Genomic DNA, 9,363 nt, shown 5'->3' on the forward strand with positions numbered 1-9,363 from the left:
TCCCAGGCCCGCGCTCTTCTCTGTGGCTGGCTCGCTAGCCAGCTAAGCTCCGGCCTCCACCTCACCGGCAAACGCTTGGAAAGAAACCCGGGAGCCCCACCGAGCTAGAGCCTTGCGGGGAGAGAGTGGGGACAGGCGAGTCACTTTCCTGAAGGCGAGCAGGGGCCATCCCTGCTGCGCGGGGCCCGTTTCCCTCTAGGCAAGGGAACCGCGCAGGCTGATGACTTGCAAACTCGAATCACCCATGAGCCACCTGGAGCTGCCGCAGCCCGGCCCCGCCGGGGGAAGGAGCGGCTGCTGCAGAAACAGCAGAAAGACGCTCAGAGGACGCGCCAGGTCTCGAGAATGACACAGGCAAGGCCTGAAACGGGTTATTTCTCTCCCGTTTCACCGGTGCTGCCGGGCCTATCTGTGCAGGTGTGTGCCTGCCGGCATGCCCTCTTCTGGGGGAAGGGCAGCCTCCTCAGGAGAGTTTGGGAGGGCGAAGCCCCTGGGTGGGCACCCAGAGCCATCTATCGCCTTACACCCCATCTCTGTCTGCATTTCTAACCCATCCACCCAGCCCGCCCGCAGCACCAGGCTACACATACAGACAACATCCCTCTTTCAGCCTGTGCTGAAACTGGGGGGGGTTGAAGGGCTGCGGCTGGGTCCCTCCAGTCTTGTTCCCATGCTAGGAGGGAGAGCTCACTGCTTGGGTGGGGGGACTCTTGCATGATGCTTGTGAGCTCTCACAGCCAGGCTGTGACCACAGGCGAGTCCCCAGGGCAACATCATTGGCACACTGGGAGAGGAGGAGCCCTGAGGAAAGCAACTGAGGGTGAGCTGGGGGGGGTTGGTTCCTTTCCCTTGTGCTGCATGCAGAGGGACTTTCTTTAAATAAGAGGGGAGCTGGGAGTGGGATTTTACTTCTAAGAATGTCCCTGCTGAGCTGGTTTGACATGGGGTGGGGAGACCTCTGTCTATGGAACACGTATACCCCTGCTAGTCACAAATGTGCCTCAACCCTGGCCCAGGGGGGAAAAGAGTGGATCTTAGCTGCCAGAACCAGGCCTTGCTGCCGAGATAGCCAGCAACAGGGGACATTGTCTACAGCTCATTTCCATTGGATGGTGGCGTCTTTCAATCTCTACCCACTTGGACTAGGGGCCTACAAGTGCCAATCTTCCTTTACCACCTCTCTGAGCCCTTCAGACCCCTACGTTGCTGAGCTGTTTGTTTTTCAATGACCTAACAAACACTAATTCACCCTTCCACTATCCAGATGGAGCTGAGCTGAACTTGCTTTACTCTTCCGTATTAGCCTCATTTCACAGATGAAGGAACTGAGGCACAGAAAGGTTGAAGCCAACATTTTCAAACCTGGATTGCTAAAGTCAGGTGCTACAATCTAATGTAGGTGGCTAAATAAGTGGCCTGATTGTCAGAGGCAAGGAGCAAACACATTTGATTTCAATGGTGCTGCAGGAGAATTTGCCCTAGGAATTTTACATTTACCTAGCAACTCCATTGTTGGTATGGTGTTGCCAATTTGACATTTCCTAGTCAAAAGGAGTTTGCCCACCACTTTTAAAGGCACTCTGCCTTCTCCGCCACTGACCTGCAGCTCCTTGGCAAGTGAGACAGCAATTTAATAACCCATTCAACATATACCGCAAACGTATGTAATGCCCGAGCGAAGCCACAAGGGGGAGGCAGAATTAAATTACTTGGCCAAGATGCTGGAGTTAGCACCCAGACTCTTGCAAAAAAGGGCCCTGGACTATTTGCAGATCACAAATGGGCAGGCGCTTGGTTTTCTCTCTCACCTGCCTGGGACACTGATTTATTACTGATACAGAAAGAAGAGCACCAAATCCCAAAGTACAACTTCCCTCACAGCCAGGATTCCAAGAGGTCTCCTCTCAAACTACTCACCTGGCTAGAACCTGCTTCATTGGTGAGAGCTGAGGAAATCACAGCATGAAGGGATCTTGCTGCTCTCGTGGGCAACCTGGTTTTCTTCCTCTTCTCCCCAAGAGTCAAGCATCTTTTCCCCCAGCAACCAGCAGCTCAGAGCAGGAGTGACCCCCGCTCACATCACCATTTGATGCTGAACTGCTGCAGCAGTCCAGGTAGACATGCCATCATCAAAAGGACTGCTTCCAAGTGACAGGCTAGAAGACAGTAACTTCACTGGGGGTTGATTGTCCCTTTTCTAGCCACAGCTGGCTCTTAACAGAGCAAGGAGGCCACATAATGGCCTGGGAGTCAGGGGACCTGGCTTCTATTCCTGCTTCTGCCATTAACTCACACTTTAATCTTACTTGTGTCACTCCCTCTTCCTGTGCCTCATTTTCCTCATCTGTGAAATAAGAATTATCCATACTTTAGTGAAGTGCTTTGCAAACAACATGTGACAAGGGTTTTTACAAGTTAACTATGTGCAATGAGCCAGCAGAGCTCACTTGCCTCCTTGAGCTTGCACCACAGCAAAGGTCCTCAAGGAATCCATTTTGAAGCACTTGGAGGAGAGATCAGGAACAGTCAGCATGGATTCACCGAGGGCAAGTCATGCCTGACCAACCTGATTGCCTTCTATGATGAGATAACTGGCTCTGTGAATGCGGGAAAAATGGTGGATGTGATATATCTTGACTTTAGCAAAGCTTTTGATACTGTCTCCCACAGTATTCTTGCCAGCAAGTTACAGAAGTATGGATTGGATGAATGGACTATAAGGTGGATAGAAAGCTGGCTAGATTGTCGGGCTCAACAGATAGTGATCAATGGTTTGATGTCTATTTGGCAGCTGGTATCAAGCAGAGTGCTCCAGAGGTCGGTTCTGGGACCGGTTTTGTTCAACATCTTTATTAATGATCTGGATGATGGGATTAATTGCACCCTCAGCAAGTTTGCAGATGACACTAAGCTGGGGGGAGAGGTAGATACGCTGGAGGGTAAGGATAGGGTCCAGAGTGACCTAAACAAATTGGAGGATTGGGCCAAAAGAAATCTGATGAGGTTCAACAAGGACAAGTGCAGAGTCCTGCACTTAGGAAGGAAGAATCCCAGGCATCGCTACATGCTGGGGACCAACTGGCTAAGCAGCAGTTCTGCAAAAAAAAGGACCTTGGGATTACAGTGGACGAGAAGCTGGATATGAGTCAGCCATGTGCCCTTGTTGCCAAGAAGGCTAACGGCATAATGGGCTGTATTAGTAGGAGCATTGCCAGCAGATCGAGGCAAGTGATTATTCCCCTCTATTCGGCACTGGTGAGGCCTCATCTGGAGTACTGTGTCCAGTTTTGGGCCCCACACTACAAGAAGGATGTGGAAAAATTGGAAAGAGTCCAGTAGAGGGCAACAAAAATGATTAGGGGACTGGAACACATGACTTATGAGGAGAGGCTGAGGGAACTGGGGATGTTTAGTCTTCAGAAGAGAAGAATGAGGTGGGATTTGACAGATGCTTTCAACTACCTGAAGGGGGTTCCAAAGAGGATGGCTCTAGGCTGTTCTCAGTGGTAGCAGATGACAGAAGAAGGAGTAATGGTCTCAAGTTGCAGTGGGGGAGGTTTAGGTTGGATATTAGGAAAAACTTTTTCACTATGAGAGTAGTGAAGCACTGGAATGGGTTCCCTACGGAGGTGGTGGAATCTCCTTACCTAGAAGTTTTTAAGGTGAGGCTTGACAAAGCCCTGACTGGGATGATTTAGTCGGGGATCGGTCCTGCTTTGAGCAGGGGGTTGGACTAGATGACCTCCTGAGGTCCCTTCCAACCCTGATATTCTATGATTCAAAGGTAGCTTGGCTTTAGAATCATAGACGCATAGGGTTGGACGAGCCCTCAGGAGGTCATCTAGTCCAACCCCCTGCTCAAAGCAGGACCAACATCAACTAAATCATCCTAGACAGGGCTTTGTCAAGCCAGGCCTTAAAAATCTCTAAGGACGAAGACGTCACCACCTCCCTAGGTAACCCACTCTCGTGCTTCACCACCCTCCTAGTGAAATAGTGTTTCCTAATATCCAACCTAGACCTCACCCACTGCAACTTGAGACCATTCCTCCTTGTTCTGTCATCTGCTACCACTGAGAACAGCTGAGCTCCATCCTCTTTGGACCCCCCCCTTCAGGTAGATGAAGACTGCTATCAAATCCCCCCTCACTCTTCTCTTCTGCAGACTAAATAACCCCAGTTCTCTCATCCTCTCCTCATAAATCATGTGCTCCAGCCCCCTAATCCTTTTTGCTGCCCTCTGCTGGACTGTCTCCAATTTGTCCACATCCCTTCTGTAGTGGGGGGACCAAAACTGGACGCAAAACTCCAGGTGTGGCCTCACCAGTGCCGAATAGAGGGGAATAATCACTTGCCTCGATCTGCTGGCAATGCTCCTACTAATACAGGCCATAATGCCGTTAGCCTTCTTGGCAACAAGGGCACATGGCTGACTCATATCCAGCTTCTCGTCCACTGTAATCCCAAGGTCCTTTTTTTTGCAGAACTGCTGCTTAGCCAGTTGGTCCCCAGCATGTAGCGGTGCCTGGGATTCTTCCTTCCTAAGTGCAGGACTCTGCACTTGTCCTTGTTGAACCTCATCAGATTTCTTTTGGCCCAATCCTCCAATTTGTCTAGGTCCCTCTGTATCCTATCCCTACCATCCAGCGTATCTACCACTCCTCCCAGTTTAGTGTCATCTGCAAATTTGCTGAGGGTGCAATCCACACCATCCTCCTGATCATTTATGAAGATATTGAAAAAACCGGCTCCAGGACCGACCCCTGGGGCACTCCACTTGATACCGGCTGCCAACTAGACATGGAGCCATTGATCACTATCTGTTGAGCCCGACAATCTAGCCAGCTTTCTATCCACCTTATAGTCCATTCATCCAGCCCATACTTCTGTAACTTGCTGGCAAGAATACTGTGGGAGACCATGTCAAAAGCTTTGCTAAATTCAAGGAACAACATGTCCACTGCTTTCCCTTCATCCACAGAGCCAGTTATCTCATCATAGAAGGCAATTAGATTAGTCAGGCATGACTTGCCCTTGGTGAATCCATGCTGACTGTTCCTGATCACTTTCCTCTCCTCTAAGTGCTTCAGAATTTATTTCTTGAGGACCTGCTCCATGATTTTTCCAGGGACTGAGGTGAGGCTGACTGTCAGAAGCGAAACAGATGGACAAGTCCCTGCTAGCTAGAGGCCTGGTTATGCCAACTCAGCATCGAGGCCTGCTGCTGTTGAAGTTGATGAACGTTGCTCATATGCATTCAGAGCATCATGAGGCTCCAGGGTTTCGATGCACTGTGCAAGCAGGACCTAGCAGCCATCCTCTTCCCTAACCTCCACTCCCTACACCCACACACCTCTGCCAATGCTCTGCAGTGAAACAAACCAAGCAGCTCCTCAATCTCCTGGTATCTTTTTGCCGATGTTGTTGGAGGCCATGTTCTGGTAGCCCCTGCCCTGATTGCCCCTCTCCTTGTCAAAGCAGCGCACCCCTTCTCCCCCGCCGGTCCATGTCTCTCTGAGCATTATCTCAAAAAGTGGTTGGCTTGAGAATAAGGTGGCATTTTCCCTGCCCCCACCAGGCTCCCAACCCCTGGGCCTTGTGGAGTTGAGGCTTAAGCTCAGATCCCCTGTGGCAGAAGATGGTGACACTGGTCTGCCCTAGGAATCTCCCAACGTGACAGACCCAGATCTCATGGGGAGAATGTGGTGGATCCCACACCCTTTACAATAAGCTGAGCCAACTTCCCCAGCCTCTCTCCTCCCCGCCTTTCATCATTGGTCAGCTCAGACTTGAAAAGACATGAATGCCCACCAAACCTCCCGGTGACTGCAAGAGTCTCAGGGTGCCCATTCGCCGGTAGTGTTAAGGTAGGAAGTGCTGGCCCTCTCACTGTAATGCACTGAAAGCATCTTCTGCACTCCCCAGAGCCCAGGGATGCTTCTGTTTTAACACAGGCCAGCTGAACATGAGCTCGCAGTTTTCTTAAAGCCACAGAAACAGCCTGGTTAGACATGGCTCCGAGGCCTTCCCTGCTTGGTCTGCAGAAGTGCTGAGCACCCACAACCCCAACAGAAGCCGACGGGCGCTGCACTTGCTCAGCACATCTGAGAGTCAGGCCGCAGAGAGAAGCTGCTGAGGAGTGTCCTGACCCCGGCCACGATCACTGGGAGCTGCTGGAGGATGCTGTGGCTGTAATAAAGCCAAGTACCTTGGCAGCCAGGCTGTAGCCATCAGGAGACCTGAGACGAGGGCTCAATGTGACATCAGGGTGAGGGAGTGGGGGTGTAGCCGGAAGGTTGTAAGGGGCAAATGGCACCTCCTTCACCTGTAACAGTTTCAAATTAAATTGAAACCCAGTTTTACAGAAGAAATACACTGGGGAAACATGTCAGCCAGGGCTTAGAGCAATAGCCTGGGGGTCAGGACTCCTGGGTTCTATTTCTGGGTGGGAGTGTGGTCTAACAGTTAGAGCAGTCAGAACTGCTGGGTTTTATTTCACACCCTGACTCACTGTGTGACTGTAGCTCAATTTCCTCACCTGTGAAATGCTTGAGACCCTTGTGTGAAAGGCAAAACACTCCAGCTGAGGTTAGCCCCAGGACATGAGGCTCACCAGCTCTGTTTGGCCAGGGGTCTCGGCAGCCTTTGCAATAAGCTCTGAATGCTTTGCTGCAGGGCCAGAGATTTTTCTGGAAACATGGAAGGCAGAGGGGGCCGCTGGGGTAGCCCTGGAGGGGTGGAAGGAGAGAGAAAGTTTGTCTTGTCTGATCCAGTCCCACTTGGGCAGTGGGTGAGTGAACTCAGAGGAGAGATGGCCCAGCCCGGCTCCGCCTCTGGAGCATGGGGTGCATGAAGGGCATTCTTTCTGGAAGTACGCTAGTCTTTGGCCAGGCTGAGAGTGGGGGTGGCGCTGGGAAATAGCCCAGCAGATTATTTTATTTGCAAGGCATTAGGAGGGAACAATTTGATTTCCTCTCCAGATGATCTTTCCAAATGGAATTAGCTCTGTTAGGATGAGAGGTGAGCTCTAAGCAGACCCTGGGAGAGGTTCGCTCCCTGCGTGCGTGTGGCTGAGGCTCAGTTGCCCAGGGCTAGATCCCAATTCCAACACTGGGTGCCAGTGAGACCCTCAAAATCCCCAGTCAGCCACTGGCTTGCTCTGCAGGAGCCTACGTTTCTGCCACTTCCGAGCAGCTTGGCCCCTCATCTCACACCTGAGCCCTGGTGCATTTCCAAACCAGGCGTTCCCCTGCCTAGCTTGCCTGTGGGGCCTGATTGAGCCGGGAGATGTGCCCTGAGCAGGAGTATCACACACACAAGACAGGGTGGGTGGCCAGAGGAGGATTTTTGTTTTATTCCCCCACCCCTCAATGCGGAGCTGGGGTGCCCATCTTGGAGCTGCAGATTCCATGGGGCAGCAGGACGCCTAAAAGCTAGGGATTGCAATGTCAAAGTCCATCTGTGGCTCTAGGCCTGAATGCCCAGCCGTGATATCTGCAGGCCTAGAACAGCATGGCAAGGGGCTTCGTCAAAGAGAAGAGGATGGTCCCTGAGATCACAAACTGCAGGGCCTGATCCTGTAGTCCTTACTCTTGCCAAGCTCTAACTGACCGCAATGGACATTTTGCATGAATAAGCAGTGCAGGATCAGGCCCACAGAAATTACAGCTGGAAAATACCTTTTGGATACTCTCTAGTTCATCTCCCCGCCCGCCCTCTCCCCACAGCAAGAGAGAAGGCAATGGCAGTTACTGGTGTCCTGTGGGGGGAGAATCGGGCTCCGGGATAGCACCTAACAGCATATCCTCCAGAGCTTTTCTGCTCCAGTTTGCAAGTGATGGTGCTGAAACACACAGCACGTTGAGAGGCTGCATTCCCTGTTATTTGGCTGCCTCAGCCATTGTGAGGCTAGGAAGCTGGGCTACTGTGTCCTGCCAAGTGAATGGTGTGACCTTGACAGAGAGCCTGAGATAGGGACCCAAAGAGAGAGATGCAGAGTTGCTGTCAGATCCATTGACCAGACCTCCACCTGCTCTTGGGAGGAAGCACTGCCAGATCTCAGGAACTGGGGCTGCAAGGGGGAAGTCATCTGGGGATGGCCAGCTCTGCTGGCCTCCCATGGAGCCTTGGTGGGGTAGGAGGGGAGAGGAAAGCCTGTGATCGCTGCTGTAATTTATGTGAGGCAGCCCTGGGATTTCTGCTGCCTCAGCTCTAGTTACTGAGTGGGATGAGCTGTGACGGGGACAGTGGCGGGATCAGATCCAGAAACATTATTACCAGGTGTACGTGAATTTCCAGTAGGTGGAGACTCCATCAATCTCATCAGGGCAAGCCCCAGAGGGAAAGTACAACGAGCAGCCCTGGTTCATCTTATTCCAGAAGAAAGGGACCAGACCCAGCACAGTGCAGAAAATGGAGCTGGGGGTTGGTCTGGATTGGGTGTGGTGGGGGGTCTGTGTGGTGTGATCCAGGGGAAGCCATGGAAGAGGTGAGGTCTGCACTCTATCCCCATACACCCCCACATCAAACTGTGGGAGGGGCTAGGTACCACACAATATTCACTGTTACTTTTCCCATGCATATAGTGGCTCAGTGTCACAAGGATAGGCAATGGGCCTCTGATGGGGTGTACAAACCCCACCTGGGTCTGGAAGGGGTTAACCAGTGGCTTGAGGCTAATGCACCATGCCCTGCTACACCTGGCTTGTCTGGGAAGCTTGAGAAGGGAGTTTAAAAGGGGGAAACCCAGAAACTGGAGGCTGCCCTGGCCAGGCCATGAGCTTTAGGGTGGCAAGGAGCCTGGCTCAGTACGGGTACTGACCAGGCACTTCAGACTGCGTGAGGTCTTGGGCAGTGAGATGATACCAATGGATGGGGCTGGCATTAGGACACTTTATAGCAACTGGGGCGGCCCTGCAAGGAAGGGGCCACCACCAGAGCCTGACTGGGCTGAAGACTTGGTTGTGTTGCTATTTTATATCAGACTTTAAGTGGACTCTGAGGCCTCAGAAGGGTGGGACTCTGAAAGGAGGCCAGGCTAGAGGGTCAAGGCACTGTGATGACCAGAGTAGGTCAGAGAAGATCCTGGGCAAATGGGGCAGAGGTGCTACAATAACACTTCTGGCCATGAGGGGGTATGCTGGGCAGCACCTTTGCGACAGGGCCCCAAACTTGCCCTGCAGGGAATCCCCTCTTGGACCAATCTTGATTCTGTCCCTGGCCAGCCTGTAGAGACTGTGAGCAAGAAGCTCAATTAATTCAGTTGTGATGGTGTTGTTTTTGGTATGGACTGAGTGGGGACTAGACTCATGGCACAGAGCCAGAAAACAGTTGTCAGATGGTAGCAATATTTAGTCACAACTG

This window comes from Eretmochelys imbricata, chromosome 15, assembly GCF_965152235.1.
Source record: "Eretmochelys imbricata isolate rEreImb1 chromosome 15, rEreImb1.hap1, whole genome shotgun sequence".
NCBI lineage: Eukaryota > Metazoa > Chordata > Testudines > Cheloniidae > Eretmochelys > Eretmochelys imbricata.